The 22177-nt window shown below is 46.5% G+C and overlaps 1 protein-coding gene across 3 annotated transcripts in view; it reads right to left on the reverse strand.

Moving 5' to 3' along the window:
- Window positions 1–2610, reverse strand: part of PDCD4 (programmed cell death 4) — a 29039-nt gene extending 26429 nt beyond the window's left edge. Inside the window, exon 1 of one of the 3 annotated variants that reach the window (XM_040624314.1) lies at window positions 2469–2610. The gene's annotated coding sequence lies outside the window, so the exon portion shown is untranslated. Of the gene's footprint in view, window positions 1–2382 lie in introns of all 3 variants that reach the window. The other 2 variants (XM_040624312.1, XM_040624313.1) reach the window with 2 other exon arrangements.
- Between the last annotated feature and the right edge of the window lie 19567 nt (window positions 2611–22177).

The following is a 22177-nucleotide window of genomic DNA, read 5'->3' on the forward strand; positions in this document are numbered from 1 at the left end:
AAGTGAAAATGTCTTATGTGTATATGAGCTTTTTAAACTAGAGTTACATTAAAAAGTCTTTTTCATACTTGATGCAAGTATAATCTTGGAGAGTATACTTTCAGCAGAACCTAGCTACTAAAGGAAATGAAATTATTATAACTGATGTTTATAAAGCCTTTTATAATTCACAGAGAATTTTATAAGCATTATTTCATGTTCCTCTCGGAACAACTTTGAGCTATTTACTTCACTTTGCACACAACTAAACAAATTCAGAGAAGGTAGGTGATCTGTCCAAAGAGAGACAGCTGCTCAATGGAAGAACAAGAACCCAGACCTTCCCAATCCAGTACTGCTTGCACAAGTTCAATACAAGATTTTAATATCCCATAAGAAGATTCTTTTTTAGGGCTAAGAGACAGAAGCTTATTAAAACACAGACTCTTATTGTTGTATCAAATCTTTAAATACTACTTTCAAAACACTAAAAATAATATTTATTTTAAGCTATTACACAAAAGACATTCAGTTGGGCAAAGGAAATTATTAGGTATGACTATCATCTATAACTTACCATATTTGTTTTTATTAAGTAATCCTAACCAGAAAAAAAAAAGCCTTGTCTGTGTCTTTAGGCAATGATAACGCAATCAAGAACTCAGTCACACTTGATAGCAACACAGACATTTTAAGAATTTAGAGAAAGATAAAGATACATTGTATGTTTTTCCTCTCTTCAAAGTACTGGAGCTTTTTTCCAGTTTACTTAACAATTCATAAGATTTTTGCCCTAAACTTAACAAAAACATAAAGCAAAAATTCTAAACGCCACATCCTTAAAACTAAACAATAAAAGTAATTTGCAATAAGAAAACAAAAATATACATAGAAGTTTGACAAAATTAAGGCTAACATTAAACAGTTTTCATTTCTTCAATGTGTTTTACAGAAACATATAATCAGAAGTATTCAAATGCCATGACGTTCCCCAGGAGAGAAAGCCTCACCTTCCCACCACCCCCCACCCCAAAAATCTGTTTCCTGAAATATACCTCATAAACCACTCTGACAGTTTCTGGAGTCAAGTTTAAGCCATATGTTAACCAGAAAATTATTTGTATTCATTCCAGGGCTACAATCACAGTTAATTAGCAACTTAAAATAAAATCAGCAAAAAGTATTCAACCACAATGATGCAAAAGCAAGCAGTACAGAAAATATCAAAGTGTCATTTTTGCACTCCCAGCAACTTTTTCCTTTCTCGTTACAACAGAAGAACCAACCAAAATAGAATTCAAAGATCCCTGCTAAGATAGTAAGGAATTTAAGAAATCCATAATGAAGGAAGGTTAAGGGCACAAATACAAATAATTAAATTTAGAACGCATCTGCAGTGCTCCCCTTTTAGAAAAGTATACTGTGGTTTCTAAAAAAAACTTACATTAGTAAGAATGCTAAAATTCTAAAACTCAGCAGTAAAAATACAAGTAAAAACAGGCAGTGACTTCTTTTTCACACGAAGCTGCATTTTTTATCGTTTTAATCATTGCAGATACTGCACAGTTGGCTGGGTACACAGCCAGTTCTCAAGAGGGCACGGGAGGTGGGAGATACTGACTTTTCTGCAGTCTTCGAAGCTCGGGCGGGGGGGCGGGGGACACGACGACACGACCCCTCCTCGCATACACTGCAGCACCAAATTGACGAATGCAGCAGGAAAGGCCTGCGTTTCGCAGAAAGACGGCTCCCTTCCTGTCTTTGTTTTCTCTGGGAGATTTTCACTTAAAGTAAAAAAGCGACCCTTCGCCCGAAGTCCGCGCAGGGCCGGGGAGGTTGGCACGTGTCCGCCTCGCAGCGGCCCCTCCCGCAGCGGCTGGCCTTCCTCCCCACCGCGGGCGCAGGTCGCGACCCCGCGGGTCCCCGTCCAGGCCGGCCCCGGGGGCTGCTGGACCGGAACAGCCGGGCCTGGGCTCCGGAGCGCGGGCCGGGGTTTGGGAACGCCGGGCCGGGGCCCGCCAGGGAGGCCGGGGGGGCGGGGAGGGCGCGAACCTTCCTCACAGGATTTCAGTCAGGCCAGAAACACGCCTCCCAACGTCCCCCCCTCAAAGTACAAATGAAAACTCGGCCTTCTCGAGGATGAGGAGCAGCCCCTCGCTGGCGAGCGCCCCGCGCACCCCGCTAAGCGGGGAGAGGGTCCGGGAGGGAGAGGGTCCGGGAAGGGGCGGGCCCGCGCCGCCGCGCTCCGGGCCCCGGCCCGGGAGGGAACCGGGGCCCGCCCTCCGCAGCCCGGGGCGTTGGGGCCGCCGCGGCCCAGCTTGCCGGGCTCGGAAGAGGAGGCCGGACCCCCGCCCACCCGGCCCGGCCCCGATCCGACCGCGGTCTCAAGCCCCCTCCCCCTACCAACGTGCGGCTGCCTCCGAGGAGAGACGGGCTGGGAGAGAGAGCGCAGTCGTTCCGAGCGTGCGAGCCGCCACGCTGGTACTGACCCCTCGGGCCGCCGCCGTCGCCACTACTCGCCCAGGTCCCCGGTCCGCCGGCCCAGACCCCGCTGCACTGCCTCTGCCGCCGCCTCAGAGCGTCTCTGCCCCCTCTCGCTCTGTTTGTTTTTGTTTTGTTCTACCCAGTAACACGGGGGCGAGAGAGCGGCGTTTATTGGCCGAAGCGAGGAGGCCCGCTGGCCAATCGTAGCGGTGGAGCGGGAGATGAGGAGGAAAAAGGGAGGGAAGTGAAACGTGGAAAGCTGGGCAAGGGCGCCGGGAGGCGCATGCGCGTCGGGCTGCTGGAACTGGCCGGAGAGGGAGCGGGGAGGGAAGCTGGGGCGGGAGGTTGGGAGGCGCTGCAGGATGGAAGCGTAGGCGAAAGGGCAGTGCCTTAGGGTGAGGACCAGGTTGAGGCTGCCTTGACCCGCTCGCCCATTCCTCTCCCAGGGCAGTCAGCATTCTCGGCTAAATGCTGGGCTTCCACAGGGTCCCTGTGTCCATTTCCTGACGCTCCTCAGGCAGATACCCTTAATCTCTACAGTTGCTTCTCCCGCGGGTCCTGCTCACTCCTTAGCTCCTACTGTGTACGCTAAGAACTTTATCTCAGTGAATGCTCTCATCCCTTGAAGATAGAAATCACTCCCATTTCACAGATGAGGAAACAAACACCCCAAAACTCTTTGAAGTCTCTGTGCTAATCATGACTAGTTAGGTTCCTGGGATTCAAACTCCCACAGTCCCACTCCAAGACGGGGGTTCTCAATCATAGCTATTACTTCTTTATTGAAACCTGTACCCCGCTTGGCTTTTGTTGGTGTCTTTCTTGGCTGCAGTCTGTTTGGCTTATCTTGTGCAGTCATTCTTCCTCCTTCCCTATCCCCTGAGGAAATGACCAGAACCTTCTGCTGTCTACTCTCAGGAGAGGATTCGATCATTATCTCTGGCCGGATTTTCCGATTGTCTGATGTGCAACACCTGAATGGTCTGTTGATCTTTCGGCAGCCAAACTGCCTCCTTCCCCCACCAGGGAGCTCCCTCCCCTGACTTACCCCTTTCTGCCCAGTCACCCTGCCTGACAGTCATCTCTAATGGTATTATTTCTCTGAACAACAACAAAAACCCCTTCACTAGCTTCCCATTGCCTGCCTGGAGCGTCAGCGCCTCAGCCAGGCCTTCAAGGACCCACAGTGTGATTCTTTGTCCTTTCTGACTTTCAGGATTCTCTGGCCATGTCTCCACAACCTCCCATTCCACACACACCCTTGGCTAGAATCCTCTTGGACCTCTCACTGCTCCATATGCTTCCCCACCTCCTGAGGGCTCTTTATCATATCATACCTTGAAATGCCTCTCTTATCCCCCATCTCTGCCTGGTGCAATCCTGTCCATGTTTCTCAGCTCTCCAGCACAGGCCTTCTTGAGCCTCCTGACTGGACCTGAATTTCCTGTCTCCTGATTCCTCCCAGTAATGACTTGTACTTCTGGGGACATTGAAACATTCTGCCTGGCATTATGTTGTCTGAATCCCTATCCTAACTCTTCTCCCCATTAAACTGTCACCTTGTTGAAGGCAAGACTTGTATCTTACTTATCTGTTATCATTGTAGGTCTTAAGAAGATGCCTTGCACATTCCCTGTACTGGTGCAATAAAGATACCTTGATCTGAGTTCACAAAGTTTTTCAGCATTTCGTGCTCATCCCCACCTCCTGGGCAAGAGCCTCTTGGCATATACAGCATCTGAATTAGCCTTGAGTCACTTTTACTTTTTAAAAACAAGGCTTCCTGGTCACTCAATTTTGTTTTGTTTTTGTTTTCTCCATCACCTGCAGCTGTCTCCTTTCTTTTCTCTGCCAGAACTCATCAATCCTCCACTGAGCAGTACCTGCTGGCTCCTTTTTTTTCACCCATCCGCTTTTCTCCACATTTTTCCTTTTCTCACTCCTTTTCAGTTCTTGACTCTTTCTTTCTTCCACCCTGCCACCAACCTCCTCTGACTTTTGCTGGGTTCTTTCATTTACTCATTCATTTGTTTCATTAATTAAGCACCTATGGCATATGCATGCTGCAACGGAAAAGCACTCCAAGATCTGAGATAACAAAAGAGTGGGATATGATTACCCATATTTAAAAGCAGCTAAAACAACATAAAGCTTTTAGCAAATTACCCCAAAAGAACCCACTATGGAGTAAAATGTTCATATCCTTTTTACCCATCATCTCTACACATGATGTTTGGCATCCCAGGACCTACCTTAGAGAATGCCCCTCTAGCTGGATGTGGTTGACCAGTTTGGACCAGACAAAAAAGAAATGGGATCCTAGTCCTTGTTCCCCCACTAACTACCTGTAAGAACTTCAATCCTTCTCAGAACCTGTTTTTTCACCAGTAAAATTTAAAAATTGGGTTCAATTAGTAGTTCCCAAGGTATTTTCCAAAGAACATGACTTTTGTGGAACTTTAATGGATATCACGAGAAATATGTGGGATAGTTCCATAATCAAATCAACCTGTAAAGAAATTATTTTAACAAAATTAAAGCTGGGTTTTTTTGGGGGTAGGGGGGCAACTCTTCTCAGTATTTTAAATAAGCTAATGAGAGAATCTTGAGAGACCAGAGTAGGAAGCTAAGTAACACTTCCCAATCTATTTAAACACAGAGCTATTTTCCGCCACGATACCCCAGAATCAGTGTTACTTAGAGACTAGTTTGGGAAATATAGATGACAGCCACTATCATCAACCTTCCTTCCAGGTGTATTAAACACTGGCCACCTGTGCCTTTGCTAAACATTAAAAAACAAGAAGCTGAAAAATGGAAAAGTATCCAAGTGCCAGGAATTTTTGCCCATCAAATCAATCTGCAAATATTTATCATGTGCCTATGCTGTGAAAAACACAGAGCTGATCCAGTTGTGTTCTTGGCAAAAGGCATTATGTTCTATCTTAGAGTAAGGAGTGTCTGAAGCAAAGAGATGCCCAGGCTCCTGGGCCACCTTGTGCACTTTCATTTCACATTATAATTGCTCACAACCTGACTTTCTGTTTCCTAAAGCCCTGTGCTTATGGGCTTAATGTTAATTTAGCTGTTGGAAGAGAGAAAAGGAGGAAGCCCTTCATCTTAACTCATTCTATCCAGAATGATGGAGGTTCAACTTTTATTTCAAGAATGAACCAGTCCAGCTTAGGACCACTGTTGCCTAGGATGAGACAGCCGCTCAGAGGTGGCAACAGAAACCGTGCTGTGTGATCAGAAAGACATACATGATGTCTCTCCTCTTCCCCGCAGTCCTCAGGTTTCAAGCACTGTGGATTTCTCGAGGGACACCAAGAGTGTTTAATTTGTTAGGGTGTATGGGGGTGTGAGGGTTGAGGGCAGTTTCTAGTTTTTGCCTCTTAAGACAGGTTACTGTCTCTAGCTAGCTGTGTTGCCTTGGGTGTTTCACTTCCTCTCTGGGTGGACTGAATGCCTCAATCTTGCACCATCAAAGAAAGAGTTGGCCCCTGCAGGGAGTCTTTAAGGAGTCATTCCAGTTCTGGCACCATGATGTGGGGCAAGGCACTGGGAGGGCACCACCGGAGTCCTGGTAGTGGGGGACCAGAGATGAGAGGGTTTGCCACTGGTAACAGGGAAGAACTAATCACCAGGCGTGGACAGAGGAACTGTCACTCACAGCCCAGGGGCTTTCTCTGAATACAAAGCTCGGATAACCTCCCTTCCTGCCACCCCAAAGGCAACACCGAAGGCTGAGCAAGTGTTGGAAGTACTGATGCGTTAATGTCAGTAAAGATTTGGAAATGCACGGATGCTAGGCAAAAGATAAGAACCTCAAATTACCATTATTGCCCTTGGAACTTCCAAGGCCTTTTCATTCTTTGGGCAAAGCCGCTTCTGAGAACACACGTTTGTTAGTAAGCACTATTCATGCCCTTGCGTAAGATGGAGAAGAGGCCATCTCTCTCTGGGGACTGAGGGAAGCCTTAGCCCACTTCCTTAAGAAGAACTTTCAGATACTATTGTCATTTGCAACATCTCCCTGAGCTGCCATCTGTCTCCTAGTTCATCAAACCAAGGACTGAATTTTAGGAATTCATATAAGGCACTCGATAGCTCTTTAGCAGAAATGGTAGAAGACATGGAAACTGCTCTGAAGAAAAAGAGAGTTGCATAAAGAATTCTAATGATAATGATGATAACTGACTTTTATATCGTGTTTTAAGGCTCACTGAGCTTTTCACATACACTTTTACCCCATCCCTTTGAGTGGACAAGCAGATGTTACTTCCCCTGTTTTAAAGATGAGGAAAATGGGGCTTGAGTGCGTCACTGGTAATCATAGGATTTTTATGATAAAGGAAATGTGGGGATCCCTAGTCCAAACCCTTCACTTACAGAGACCCCAAGAATTTAAGTGAGTTGCTCAGAGCCACACAGCTAGTTAGTAGCAGAGCCAGAGTGCAAATGAGGTCTCAGTGTCCCTCACACAGGCTAAGCAAGGTGGGGGTCCAGACCTTTTAGTACCCAGGCCTCTACTGGATTCTTTCTGCCACTCAGCTTTGAGTCTCTTGAACAAAAGTTAAATGCCTTAGCCATTTCCGGTCCTCCCAGAGCATCCTACTAACAGAGGAGTCCATTTAGGGTTCAAGAAGTGAGGAAGATGGGGGAGTGGTGGTAGGGAAGGCTTAGTATGATATTTAGAAGCTGTTGATGGGCACATTTTTTAAGAATCTCTTTCCTAGACTAAAAAACATCGATTAATGTGAAGTGTACCACAAAGAAGTAGATGCAATATTTTTAAATAGTATGTACCAAGAAAAGCTAATAAAGTTTTACTTCCCCAATTCAAGTTTCGAGAGGTTTTCTTGGTGCATTTGTCTTTGTGTTCCCTCCCCCCCACCAAATCGCTCCTGCCACATTAGGATGTAGAAAGAAACTAAATTAGGGCTCAGGGACTGCAACAGATCATCTTTCCCCCCCCCCAAATCCCATTTACTTCAACATATCCCCAAACCTGGCCTGAGTTCTTAGCCTGTAAAAACCCCAGCTCCTCAGAATTTTGCAATCACAAGACCATTCAACCAGATGCTTTTCCAGTGCTTCCTACAACTGTCATACCCTGCCTTGAATTAATTATGTTGAGTCAGTGTAGAGAAGCACTCCTCAATTTTATCTCCAGGGCCTTATTTGCATTCTTCTGGAACCCGGGATCCTCAGCAAGGCTGCACACTTGTCAGAATCCATCCTCTTCTCTCCAGTGAGTGCTGAGCTCACAGAAGATGCCATTATGCCTTCCTCCTGGCTGTGCTGCCCTAGTTTCTGCTCATCTCCCAAAAGAGGCAATAGAGCACAGGGGGCCTCATGCAGAAATGAGAGACTCTTCATACTGGAAAAAAAAAAGAGGGATGAATGATCATGGGTTGTGATTAAGAGAGCCTGAACCACAGGGAAGCACAACCAGGGAAGGCTGGAGAGGGGTGGAGGGTGGCTCAGGAGGCCAGTGCTGGGTAGACAGAGACATGCATAGAAAAGGAAGTTACTCAAGGGAAGTAATCAAACCTCTGTTTTGGACAAAGTGAAATAAAAGTAGTGGAAAATAAGAAGAGGTCAAGGGCAAGCCAAGGGAGATATTGTTTTGTACTATTAATGTTTATAATAAAAATGAAGTTAGCTTCATGGAAGGTCAGAGACAGAAGAAATTCCCAGGAGATGGCCTAGTGAGGTCAACTTGCTTGAATAAGGATATAAAAGCTGAAGCTCAGAGAGGAGCAGAGGTCTGGCTCCAGGCAAGCTACAGACAGCAGTAGTGCGGCTGACCTACTATATGCAGCTACCTTCCTTTTTCCATGTGGTTCTTCTCTGCATGTGTCTTGCCCTTCAGCCTCCACTCTCTCCTCCCTCTTTCTCTTTCTCTCTCTCTCTTTCCAAAAAGGGCAGCTTCCAGAAAGAAAAACAAGGAGTGACATTTTAAAGCAGCTCCAGGAAATCCCCAAACCCTGCATTTAAAGCAACAGGATTGGCCGCTCTTCGGCACCATTGACAAAGCCAGCATCGAAACAGGAAATAGGAGACAAGGCCCCAAGAACCAAGAATTCAAAAGAAAAAGAAAAAGAACTCCTGAGGGGCCACTTAAAGTCTTACCCTTACACATTTCTTGTGTGTGTGCATTTTGTGTTTAGCAAGTTCGCTTTGAGGGCAGTGAATCTAGGCCGGTGATTTATTGATGAGCTTCAAAGCGTTCAAGACCATCCTAAAATTTTATGCAAATTGTATTGTGAATATGCATTTTCAGCACAGGGGCATCTATAACTTTTTTTTTTTAAGATTTTATTTATTTATTTGACAGAGATAGAGACAGCCAGCGAGAGAGGGAACACAAGCAGGGGGAGTGGGAGAGGAAGAAGCAGGCTCATAGCAGAGGAGCCTGATGTGGGGCTCGATCCCAGAACGCCGGGATCACGCCCTGAGCCGAAGGCAGACGCTTAACCGCTGTGCCACCCAGGCGCCCCCTATAACTTTTTTTAATAGACCCCCGAAAGAGTTATGTCCCAGAAAAGATCAAGAACTTCTGGAATGCAGCACGTTATTATGTTTGGACCCTTCTACAGAGTGAATATTCCAATGAGAAATGCCAGCAGACTCCTCTGTATGTCAAACCAGGTACAGAATCAAAACCCCTTCAAAGCAACCACGACAGAGAAACAAAGCAAAACAAAATTGGTTTTTAGGATAGCAGGGGTCCTAAAAAGAGATAGAACGTTATCTCGGGACATCCCAATAGTCATTCCAGTCAGGTATGGCAGACCTTCCATTATGTTGACCTCAATGGGCCAGAAATAGAAGCTGAATTTCCCAACATTTCCAAAACTAGAGTCATAGCTCCAATAGCCATGAATTTATCTTTTAAAAAACCTCCAATTTATTTAAGAGACCAAACAGTATGCAGCGTCTCCTCAAAATATGCTCTGCAGATATTCCGTCACAAAAGGATTCCAGGATGACTTTATCAGGGAAAACTCCTTATCATCTCCCCTCTTGGAAGATCACAATTAAAAAATGGTGTTTTAAAGACTCTGGGAGGGGCGCCTGGGTGGCACAGCGGTTAAGCGTCTGCCTTCGGCTCAGGGCGTGATCGCGGCGTTATGGGATCTAGCCCCACATCAGGCTCCTCCGCTACGAGCCTGCTTCTTCCTCTCCCACTCCCCTGCTTGTGTTCCCTCTCTCGCTGGCTGTCTCTATCTCTGTCAAATAAATAAATAAAATCTTTAAAAAATAAAAAATAAAAAAAATAAAGACTCTGGGAAATCTATCATAAGTAAATCCATTTAATTCTCTTTGATCCATTGTTTACTGGACTTACTTGACCATGGCACACCTTTTTTCATAATAGTGATTCACATCTCATGAAATACACACCAGAAAGCACTTATATAGTAGAATGGGACCTGAGCTAGAAGCCAAGAGGCCTGGATTCTACTCCTAGTTCTGCTACTGGGTTGTGTGATCATAGGCCTTCTGACTTCTCTAAAAGTGTAGAACATAAAAGGCCTTCCAGATTCTTTCTGGACTGTGATCTAGCCAATATGACGTCTGGGTTGGCTCCTAAGATCCTAAGATCCTGCCTAAGATCCTGCTTATAGCTTTTTTCTATGATTATACATATTTTTATTCCGGAGACTGGACAGTACCTGCTACCCTAATAAGCCATTGTCTCTTAAAGAATCCTTTTGAAGTGGGAGGTACATATTTATTTGAGAGACAGAGCACAAGCAGGGGGAGAGGCAGAGGAAGAGGGGAGAAGCAGACTCCCTGCTGAGCAGGGAGTCCGACATGGGGCTTGATCCCAGGACCCTAAGATCATGACCTGAGCCAAAGGCAGTCGCTTAACCAACTGAGCCACTCGGGCGCCCCAAGATTGCACTTCTTTGAGCGACCCCTCTCCCTGAGAATTTTTCAATATAACGTTTACATCTTCCCCAGTGCCCCAGTTGTTCTGGTGATGGGGCTGGGTGTTTTGGAAATTACCCAGCCTCTTTGAAGCCAGCAAGATTTTACCGAGCATGACCACATGACCTTAAGAGCAAATGCCTCTTTTCAAAGGACCAAAGTTATTCCCAGGCATTATTATCCTCTGGGAGAATCCTCTATCTCAGAGAAAAGGGGTGCTGGCTCTAGCTCACTTTCAAAGGTGTTTGAGTCAGTAACAGCCCTGACAGCAAGCTTTCCCAGGGAATACCAGAGGCCTGGGAGCATGTTAAGTACTACCTGTGAAGGTCTGGAGCTCTTGCACAATTGGTGGGGAAGTATTAAGGCTACATGTGCGTTCTGCATCCCAGGCACGGAAGCTCTATAAAACATTTGCGGGCATAACACATGGAAGATGTCATAAAAAGCAGGGGCTTAGAGCTGCAGGCCACAAAGCCAGAGACAAGTTGGAACTTGTTCCATGGAAGGGCTTGCCCCAACCACCACTGTGACGGTGTGTGCCTAGCCTCCGAGCGCGGCCACCTGATAGCACTCCCAGGATAGGCTTGTCTGGTCTCGTGCTTTTTGTTTTCACAGGGGCTCCCCGCTGGACCGTAGGCTCCAGAAGGGCAACAAGCCTGCCCCTGCACCAGGTACTTACTAGATGCTTGACAATAAATTCTTTGGTGAAAGAATAAGGAAAGTAAGAGCATTTTGATTTTCTGTCCAAGAGCACGTCTGAGGCTGTCCCTGGGAGTTTCATTTCCTGGTTCAGCCCAGCAGATGCCTGCCTGGCCTTTGCAGGGTCCGCAGGGAGCTGCTCAGGAGAATCGAGTACAACAAGGGGCCTTCAGCACCTGCAGCTGAAGCCCGACTTGGCTGAGAGCCTGCGGAGGAGGGACACTGCGGCCACGGGTAGGGGACTCCAGGAATGGCGGGAAGCTGGAATTTTCCAACAGCCCAGGCAGAACTCGGAGTCACACTCCAGCTGTCTCAGGAATGCTCTGGCCTGGCCTGGTGGCTGAGGCGCAATGGATGTGTCTGCCGCAGCCCAGGGGCCAGGCCCCACAGCCCGAGCTGTTTGTGTTCTCACTGGGCCTGCTTCCCTGGGGTGAGGGCCAGTGCAGAGGAAGAGCTGACAAAAATAAAAGCAGAGCGGTGTGCTGTGCAGGAAGCCGCAGGCCGTGGAGCCGGCGCAGAGCTCAGGTGCTGCGGTGAAACCACAAGAACGCTGCCTGAAGATCAGACTCGAGAACCAACCCTGCCTCTCCTGGCGTTGGAGGGTTGCGTTCTCTCAGGAGTCGGGGAAGAGTACTGCTAGTACTGTCAGGCAGACGGGTCCAGGGTGAGCCTCTGCCACCAACCAGATGGCTGTGCTTAGACAGGGGACGCTCGGAGCCTCATTTTCTTGTCTGGGAGCCTTTGGGAGACTTAAGCAAAAAGCACACGCTACCGGCTCGAGCATTTATGTCATGAGCTTCTTTCCTCCCCTTGCTATTCAGCAGCATTGACGTCGAAAGACCAGGCCTCCAGGAAGCAGGTGAAGTCTCAGTGTAAGAGACAACACACCCACCACACACAATGTACTATACACATACACCCCACACATACACACCCCCCACACACATACACCCCCACACACATACACACCCCACACATACACACCATACACACATGCGCACCCCCCCACGCCCCCACACATACACCCACACCCCACACACATACACACCATACACACATGCGCACCCACACACACCTCACACACATACACACCATACACACACGTACACACCCCACACACATACACACCACACACACATACACACCACACACACCCCCACACACATACACCCCACACACACACACATGCACACCCCCCTACACATACACCCACACACACACACCCCCCACACACATACACACCATACACACACACACCATACACACATACACACCCCACACACATACACACCATACACACATGCGCACCCCTACACACACCTCACACACATACACACCATACACACCCCACACACATACACACCACACACACATACACACCACACACACACCCCCACACATACACCCGCACACACACATGCACACCCCCCTACACATACACCCCCCACACACACCCCACACACATATACACACCATACACACACACACACCATACACACATACACACCCCACACACATACACACCACACACATCCATACCACACACAATATACTACATACCTACACCACGCACATATACACACTTTACAACACATACTACACGTACATACACATACCACACAACACACACATACCACAAACACATACACATGCTAAGTTTAAAACATTTATGAATCAACAACTCTAAACTTCCCAGTTCTTCCTTTGGCTGCTCCCTAATTGGAAACAGATTGTCTTCCCCCGCCCTCCCCCAACTGTTTCTGGGGCAGAGTTCCTCTAAATGTGGGTCTATTCATGGTGATTTTGTTTCCTTTTCTCAGTCAACAGTCATTCGACACCATTACCCGGGTGTTCTCTGCAGCCCTGTCCTTCTATTAGTTCATAAATCTGGGAACTGAGGAAATGTTTAAAAAATTCAGAAAGACTCCACCATTTATTGAGTGACTACTGTGCCTGGCACACTCCCTTGTGTCTGGTCCTCTCCACACCCACTCCTATTATTCCCTCACACAACAGATAAGGAAATTGAGGCTCAGAAAGATAAAAAAAATTGTCAGAGACCTCCCACGCAGTAAGGGGTGGGATTTGGACCGAAGTGACCTATTAGCCTGAGCCACTTCCACTGCCCGCTGCAGCCTGGCAACATAAAACCCGATTTACTCTTGAGGAGTTCCTAATCCACTGTCCTGAATACCACCCAGACTGTTCCTCTCCCAAGTTTCTACTTGGGTTCCTTTTGGCCCAAGCTCCCTCTCCTCCCTTCTGACCTCTTCCCTCTTGGGAGCCAAAGCTCTGCCCTTTCGGAGCAGCGCCCTGCAGGCAGGAGGCTGAAGGCCTCTACTTCCCCTGCCCCCGCAAGCATGGCCAACACAAACTTCGAGCTGGAAAACACTGTGTCCTGCAGACAAAGGCTCTGTGTGAAGTTCGAGTACCTGCCTGACGGGTCTTCTGTGAAAAGACCCAGCTGAGGTAGCGGGCTGCCAGGCCTGGGACAGGCAGAGTTCGTAAATAGCTTCTCCGGCCATGGAGCTCAGGCTGGACTCGAGCCAAGGGCTGCCTGCCTCAGTGCCTAAACCCTTCCTGGCCTTGGCCCACCAGACCCCTTTTCTGGCACACCAACAGGAGAGCTGAATTTTTAGGAGCGGGAGGTAGAGGGGCTTCACAACAGAAAATGGGTTTGAAGTCAGGCATTCCCAGGTTTCAATCCCACTTCTACCACCTTCTAGCTGTGTTACTTCAGGAAAGTAGCTTCTGCTGGCAGGTCCTCAGCTCTCTCAGCTATAAACCAAACAAGTAACATCCACTGTGCCTAGTCCAATGCTTGAGTCTCAGTCTCCTTAGCTCTGAAATGCAAGGGTTGGGCCACATGACCTTGAGGTTTCTATCTAAAATGCTCTCATAGGAGGGGAGGGTGGGCACTAAGAAAGGTAATAATAAAATAAAATAAAGAAAGAAATATAAAAAATAAAACATGAAAGAAAAGAGAATGCTCTCTATGAAGGCTGGGTTGGAGGTGTCCTTCCTGCTCATGGGACAGTGAACGAGACATTGGATGTCCTGTTTCTCTCAGGGGTGAACTCAGCCCTGTGGGAGAGTTCCTGGTTTAACTCAACAAATTTTATTGAACACCCCATGATATCCTGTACTGCGTTATGGACTCAGGGTACAAAGATAAGCATAGGCCCTGCCCTTAAGGAGCTCATAGACTAGACCAGTATGAATGATAAGACCCATAAAAATAAGTATAGTATGCCCTGGGAAGTGATAAGTGTATTAGGAGGGGTACAGATAAGACCATGAAGGTTGAGAGAAGAAAGAGGGTGATTCTGGGCTGGGAGGGAGGTAAAGCTGTAGCCAATCCATACAGGGTCTTGAATGATAGTTTGGACTTTATAGGGCCAGACTGTTGGGAGCCATTAAAGCCTTCTGACCAGGGCAATGGGCAGATCAGAGCCATGGGGGTTGGAGAGTTTTGTTAGATTTCTACCACCCAAAGCAACCAGACCGTGGAATTTCTACAAGGGAAAGCCTCAGGATCCACCATTTTACAAGGTCTTGTTCTCTGAATGAAATAGTTCAGTGCAGTAGTCAAAAGCTGCCCTCTGTTCTTTATACTCCAGCCCGATGCCCACTATCTCTCTCCTCTATGCCTTCTCAACCAGCCATCTCTATGTGTGAAAGACATGAGATTGAGGCCCATGGAGCCGGAGGCAGGCACCCAGCTCAGGGAAACAGTCCTGGCTCAACAAACAGAGTTCCCTGGGACCTTTGCTGTCCTGCCAGTTTGCCTTGGCCCAGCTCAGTCTTCTGGGAAGGAGTCAGCCTGTTGAGGAAAGGACATGTCAGTGAGTTGGCTCAATTTCCCTGAGATGTGCGTGTGTGTGTGTGTGTAAGTGTGTATGTGTGCCTGCACACACGTGTGTGCTTGTGTACTCAGGACTAGGTGCTTTGCAGCTAATTTCAGTCTGGGTCAGAACTAAGCAGCCCTCCATCCATCGATAGCCAGAGAAGATAAGACTAACAGTCCTCTCCAGGACTGAGCAGCGATAAACTAGACCCTGGGTTGTAAACACAGCAATTTACCACGATCTGTATTAGCAGAAGGGATCCAGGTGGGTTGTGCGTTTGGTTGGACCTCCCAGAGGCAAGGGTTGGCAGCGGGCCCACACTTTAGGCCCCCTGTGTTTAGAACCCGGAAGAGGGAATGGTGAGTTCTCCCCAGCCAAGCTCCTGCCACTCGGCCCATCAAAGAAAGCATGTACACAGCTGAGCCTGACAGGGCCATGGAGATGAGGCAGACCCTGGGTTTCAGTGCTTCTTCTGCCACTCAGCTACCGTGTGACCTTGACCGAGTCACTCTGTCTCATCAGCACCAGTTTCCTCAGCTGTAAAATGCAACTAATGCTTTTATCGACGTGCAAACCAGGAAGAAAATCCCGAAACACTTCTGAGTAATTCAAAGAAATTACTCCAACTGTCAGTCGATCTCCTATTCTTTGCTCAGAGAAAAGCCCTTTAGATCTTTTCCTGGAGCCTGTGTTTTCTTAGTTGATGTATAATGATAATGTGCTTGGTTTTCTGGTTTCCTGGCCTACCACAGATGACAAACAATTGATTAGCAGGGGTCGGTCCGCCAGAGATAGACGTACTGATGACTGACAAAAACATAGAAGGCAACCAAGAAAGCGAGGAAGGAGAAAGAAAAATTGTGGGTAGAAACAAGATCTTTAAAAGCAACGCAAGCCATTTAGTACTATGGCAAACCCTCACATGTGTCAACAGTTCCAAAGGCCATCATGCCTAGGAGCCTCGTGTGATAATTGTTACTTACCAGGACCTATCAAACAGGGCTTTATAGACTATTATTTAAGAAAAATTTCCTTCCAAATGTTTTAAATAAATAAAGTTTTGGTGCTTAAAAGGAAACCTCTTTGGCATTCTGAACATTCAGACATTGGAAAAAGTGTACATAATCCAGGAGTACTCTGGAGGGCACGGTCATACCTGTTCTCTGCATAGCAATGTTTGGCCCCAGGATCAAACCAAATGATGGGAATGGAGAAGCTACCGAAAAGGTATGAAACCCAATCCAAATTACCAATTGGGATAGTTGGGCCAGGGTGTAATCCCTTGGTCTCAATTGTTCTTGAAGACTATTTAGGAATGGTTCTAACAAACATGTCTGTGGATGAATTAGCCTGGAATGTTTCGTTTTGCCTTTACTCATGTTTAGAGTGTGAACTTTTCCCAGTATGTGTGGCATACCCACTGTAGGAGGAAGGAGAGGGGGAACCAGGAAATTACATTTCTGACCAGAGAAAACATTCTTTTCAGTGAGCCAAGCTGTTGTCTTTAGGTCCATGTGAACAATGTGGGCTGGTAGAGAAATTTAACCAACTGAGCCCCACACTTCTGCTGCTGCTCAGCCCTGTGCTACGTATGTGGGAGGGAGGGGCACCCAAGAAGGATGGGGCTGTCCTCAAGAAGCTTACATTCTAGTTGCTTTTCATGAATAGAGCCTAGGTCAATATAAGGTATTGGGTAATCTGCACTTCTCCTGATACTTTTCTCTTTAAATACATTTCAGCGTACAAATAACAGTTGTTTATGTAGAAAAACAAAAAATACGGATGAGGGGTACCTGGCTGGCTCAATAGGTAGAGCATGTGACTCTTGATCTCGGGGCCGTGAGTTCAAGCCCCGTGTGGGGCGGGGAGCCTACTTAAAAAAATTGTAAACACACGCACACACACACACACACACACACACACATAAACAAGAAAATACAGATGAGAAGACAGAAAAATTAAAAGCATCTTCAATCCCATCACACAGAAATAACCAATATTAACATTTGTATTAATAACCAATATTAACAAGTTGTGGAGTTGTCATGTAAATGAGTACATTAATAGGATCGCACAACGCATGGGTCTTTTTTACTAAAAAAAAAAAAAGGGTCCCTTAACACATTCAGAGTGAATGAGAGAAGAAAAACCTCAGAGACAGACAGACCATCTACACTGGGAACGTACATTCCTCATTTACTCCAAATAGAAATTCCTGAAATATTAACAATATGAGTATAAATAAATGAAGCCTTAAGAAGATGATGAGAAAACAGAGGAGACTAATTATGTAACATCAGGGTAGGACACCTTCTTAAGTAAAACAGGAAACCCAGAAACCAAAAAATACGCATTTGAATACTGAAACATTTAAAACTCCTACATGATGAAAAACAGCATAAAGTTTAAAACCAAATAGTAGACCTAGGTAAAATATTCGAGACATTTAACAGGTCCTTTCTTTCTGCCAGCAGATGCTTAAAGTACAAAGAGTGTCTACAGATAAGAACAGCTCAAACATCCAAATAGAAAAATAGGCAAGGAACATACACAAAGAATTCACAGAAGAAAGGCAGATGGCCAATCAACATAAAAATATGTTCAACTTTACTGTTGTCAGGGAAATGCAAAAACGAAAAAATTAATGGAACCTGGCACTTACAGGGTTGTGTGGGAGTGCATGCTCTCCTATATTCCAAGTCCAAGGGTAAATGGCACAAGTTGGGGAGGAAGGTGTTTTGTTAGAATCTAATTGTGTACTTGCCACAACCTATGCGTGTACTTTTTGACCCAGTGATTCCCCTTTCGGGACTCTCTCCTGCAGAAACAATGACATGGATTCCTAAACATGCATGTCTATTACAGCACATTTTGTAATAGAAAAACATCTGAACCGGGGCACGTGGGTAGCACAGCTGGTTAAGCGGCCTCCTCTCGGTTAGGCTCAGATTATGATCTCAGGGTTGTGAGATCCAGCCCTGTCTGGGGCTCTGTGCTCAGTGCAGAGTCTGCCTGAGAGTTTCTCTCTCCCTTTCCTTCTGCTTCCCCACCCTGCTCTCTCACCCTCTCTCAAATAAATAAATCTTTAAAAGAGAAAAGGAAAACATACGAACTGACCTAACGTCCATCAGTAGGTTGTGTTAATTACCACGTACCCATATAAAGGAGCACTACGTAGTCAGCATAAAGAGCCATATTTTATATGTGTACACTTGCAATGATGTGTATGAGAGACTGTCGAATAGAAACAAATCAAGTTGCAGACCAGTATGTATAGTAATATTTGCATATACATACATATCTGTGTCAGTATAAACCTAGGGAAAAGTCTGGAAGTATTTGAACCCAAATATTAATAATGCATGTCTGAAGAGGGGAATTTGACTGGTGAAGAAGAGAACTTTTACTTTTCTCTTTACACTTTTTTTTTTTTAAGATTTTATTTATTTTGGGGGGGGAGGTCAGAGGGAGAGAGAGAATCCCAAGCAGACTCCCAGCTGAGCACAGAGCCCAATGCAGGGCTCCACCCCCGGCCCGTGAGACCACAACCTGAGCTGAAACCAAGAGTTGGAGACTTAACCAACTGAGCCACCCAGGCATTCCTATGTGTTTTTAAATAGTTGCAATTATTATCTTGGCTTTGCATATAAGTTTACTTCAGCATATAGAAGTTGTCACTTGCCAAGTTCAAATGACAGAGTCGCTAGTGAGTGGCAGAACTCGGACTCCAGAGGAGGTTCACGTGGCCCCAGAGCCCATGTTCTTTCCAGGTTCTTTGCCAGGCTGTTCTGGGAGGGTCAGTTAGCAGGAATAGCCTACAAGGTTCTGCCTGGGTTCTTTAGGACCCAGGCAGGCAGGATACAGTCTATGATTAGCCCTTGAAGCTATCTCTGGGGCTGAGCTGCAGGGAGGTCCTGGGTGGTACTCCGCTTCTGACCTTTGCCCCTGTTCCCGGAGCCTCAGAATTCCATGAGCCTCAGAATTCTGGGCAGTGGTCATTGAGGCCCCAATGCTTTTCTCTTTGAGGTTACACAGTCTAGACTAGATTTTACTGCGTGTCAACCTAGACACAGAGGGTGGGCCAGACCGTCAGCAGATGCTGCCTCAGACCAAAGGGGGCATGGATTCGATAGCCTGGGACACTTCGATTTCCCCTGTGAACTCCTTTGAGGGCTGCAGCCAGAAGAAAAGAGAAATTCCAGATCTAAAGGAAGGTGCCTCCTTCCTGAGAGAACAATCCCTGTGCCCTTGCTGTGCTCAGGAGCTCCGAGCCCACAGAGGCTAAGACACCACCCTAATTAGCTTCCATCTGCGGACAACGTAACGGAGCTTCAGCACAGGCAGCTCTGCCCCGACACTGTTCACCTTCTTGTTTCTCATCTGCCAGCGCTCCCTTTGGCTCTCTGGCCTCTTGCCTGAACCAATATGACAGAGCAACCCTACCCTGGTTGACTTTCCTGGACTTGGCTTCTCCCCTGCTGGTCTCGTGGTGCTCACCTGATCCTGCCTTCCTTATCCACCCTTCCCGAACTTCTCAGCAGAGTGCTTTTGGGCAGCTGTACCCTGGCCAAGGTGACCTTTTGACAAGCTGACACATTAAAACTGTCAGGGGTCACTGACTCCCCATCCTCACAGACATGGCATGCAGGCTGGTGAATTTCCAGTCACCTGAGTCTGGACCGTAAGCTCCCCAAGGACAGAGACCCTGGCCGCTTTGTCCACCACTTGTCCACTCAGGGCCCAGCACAGGGGAAGCTCCCATTAGAACTTGTTGACTAAATGAATCCTGGATGAATCTATTTAAACTCCCTACTCCTCTGCCACGTAGGGCAGCTTAAGTCATTCCAATGCAGGAGATAATTCACTTGACCAGGATCAGCAAACTTTTTCTGTAAAAGGTCAGAGGGTAAACAGTTTGGGCTTTGCAGGCAAGAGGCTAAATCGAGGCTCTTACATAAGTACTCAAAAAGCAAGAGAAAACCAATTCCTATGAGATTTTTCTTAATACAATTCAAAACACAAAAATTATCATAATTTTTTTTATAATACAGGTCTAATGAGAAGAATACAATTTTTTTGAGGAATGACATTTTCCTTAACTGGGGTTCAAAGTCAGTGTGTTCTGGGACACCTGGTTGGCTTAGTCGGTGGAACATGAGGCTTGATCTTGGCGATCATGAGTTCGAGCTCCATGTTGGGACTGCTTAAATAAACTTAAAAAAAATTTTTTTTCAAAGTCCGTGTCTTCTATCAAAATCTATTGCAAATATTCATCTGTTAATGCTGATAAGTAATGAGATATTATGTACATACTACTTCTTTGAAAATAAAAGTTGAATTTCATATAATTTTCACATATCTTAGAATATTATTCTTTTTTTTCTTTTTTTCAGTGAAGCTCAGTCATGGGCAGCACAAAAACAGGAGTGAGCTGGGTTCGGCTTCAGGCTGTAGCTGATTAACTCCTGCACTTGAGGATAATAAAAAGTAGGATATTCTCATTCAGCCCCCTAAATCCTATACTTCTGTAGCCCCTAAATCCTACACTTTGAAAACCTGGAGGTTTCCGAGACATTTTTACCCCCTTTCTTGGTGCCCTTTCCTTCTCAAAGGAGGCCACATCGGCTAAGCCTAACAGCTCCCAAGAAGGGGGTCAGGAGTTTCGTTATTGCCCAAACGCCCAGAATCATAGAGTGGAGTCAGAGCGGCTGTGGGCCCTTCCTTTCCCAAGGCTGTGGCGTTAGCTCTTTGCCAACCACAAGAAAACCACTGGAAAGGGCTTGCCTGTGTTTCTGCTCCAGCCCAAACCACAGCGGGGAGGGAGGCCTCAGAGCGCCTGCGTTAATGGGAAACAGTTGTGCTCGCCCAGCCCTGTGCACAGAGGGAACAACTTTAAATACCTAAAAACTCATTGCATCCTGAAAAACATATCATTTTGGAAAAGACAACTGACCCTAGTACAGAATTCAATGCTGGCAAAGGGCCTCCCTCTTTGTAAATATAAAGAGTACCAAGGAGATCAGGGACGTGTGAAAGCATCGATTGTTCATGGACCTATTAGTTTACTCAAGGAATCATTTTCAGGGGCCTGTTATGTCCCAGGCACTGTCCTGGGCCCTGGGCACACCACAGAAGATAAGACTGACAGTTGCTGCTCTCCTGGAGTTTATAGTACTGTTCAACGGCATTTGCTAACGTCCAGGATCCTGTGGCATATTACTAACTATTCCTTGAAGTAACATAAGTCTGTGGTAAAGTAGTGGGGGAAAGAAGAAATTAAATTAAGTCAATCATGTTAGTCTATCGTGAGACTTTAGAACCTTCAGCATGCAGATCTCCATCGAGAATCTCCAAGAGAGGGATCTATAGAAAGCAGACTTCACAGGCTTATTTAACCTTGGCGTCCTTTTCGTGAGTTGCGTCTTGTGGCTCCAGAGTTACCTGGAACACAGTTTGGGGAGCAAGGCTCTCAGGGCTGCTGGGTACAGTTGTACAGTCGTGTAGATTTAGCAGGACCTCTCATATAGACCATTGATCCAAGGTGCCCTGGAGTTTTCTGACTGATGGACCTGATCTCTGTAACTATGGGGCAAAGCATGGGGCCCTCAGGGCTCATAGGGCTGTCACTCAGCTTCCTGCTGCTCGGCTCCCTCCCTCCAAACAGGCTGGAAGGCTAATGCTCAGGGCTAGGAAAACCGACCTAGTTGCAGAGATAGCCTTAAGGAAGGTGGCCAGGAGGTCAAAGCACAACATTCATGTGAGCCTCCAGGCCGAAAGAAACCAGCAGAATGAATTTAAAAAAAGAAAAAAGTTTTTTTTAAAGGACCACAGCAAGAGACAACACCGTTACATGTAAAATTCTGAGGATATAAAGAAGACCCTAGGCATGCCTGGGTGGCTCAGTCAGTTTGGGCGTCTGCCTTGGGCTCTGGTCATGATCCCAGGGTCTTGGGACGGAGTCCTGCATCGGGCTGCCTGCTCAGTGGGGAGTCCGCTTCTCCCTCAGCCTGCTGCTCACCCTGCTTGTGTGCTTTCTCTCTCTTTAACAAATAGATAAAGTCTTTAAAAAAATATTTAAATTCTAAAAAAAAAAATTAAAATAAAAAAATTAAGAAGACCCTAAAAGCTTCCAGAAAGGTAAAACAAAAAACAGACCACACACAAAGGAACACTTCTAAGAAGGGCATGGAGTTCTCAAAAGCAGCTTTGGAAGCTAGAAGACA

The sequence above is a fragment of the Ursus maritimus genome, unplaced genomic scaffold (genome assembly GCF_017311325.1).
Source record: "Ursus maritimus isolate PB19 unplaced genomic scaffold, ASM1731132v1 scaffold_7, whole genome shotgun sequence".
NCBI lineage: Eukaryota > Metazoa > Chordata > Mammalia > Carnivora > Ursidae > Ursus > Ursus maritimus.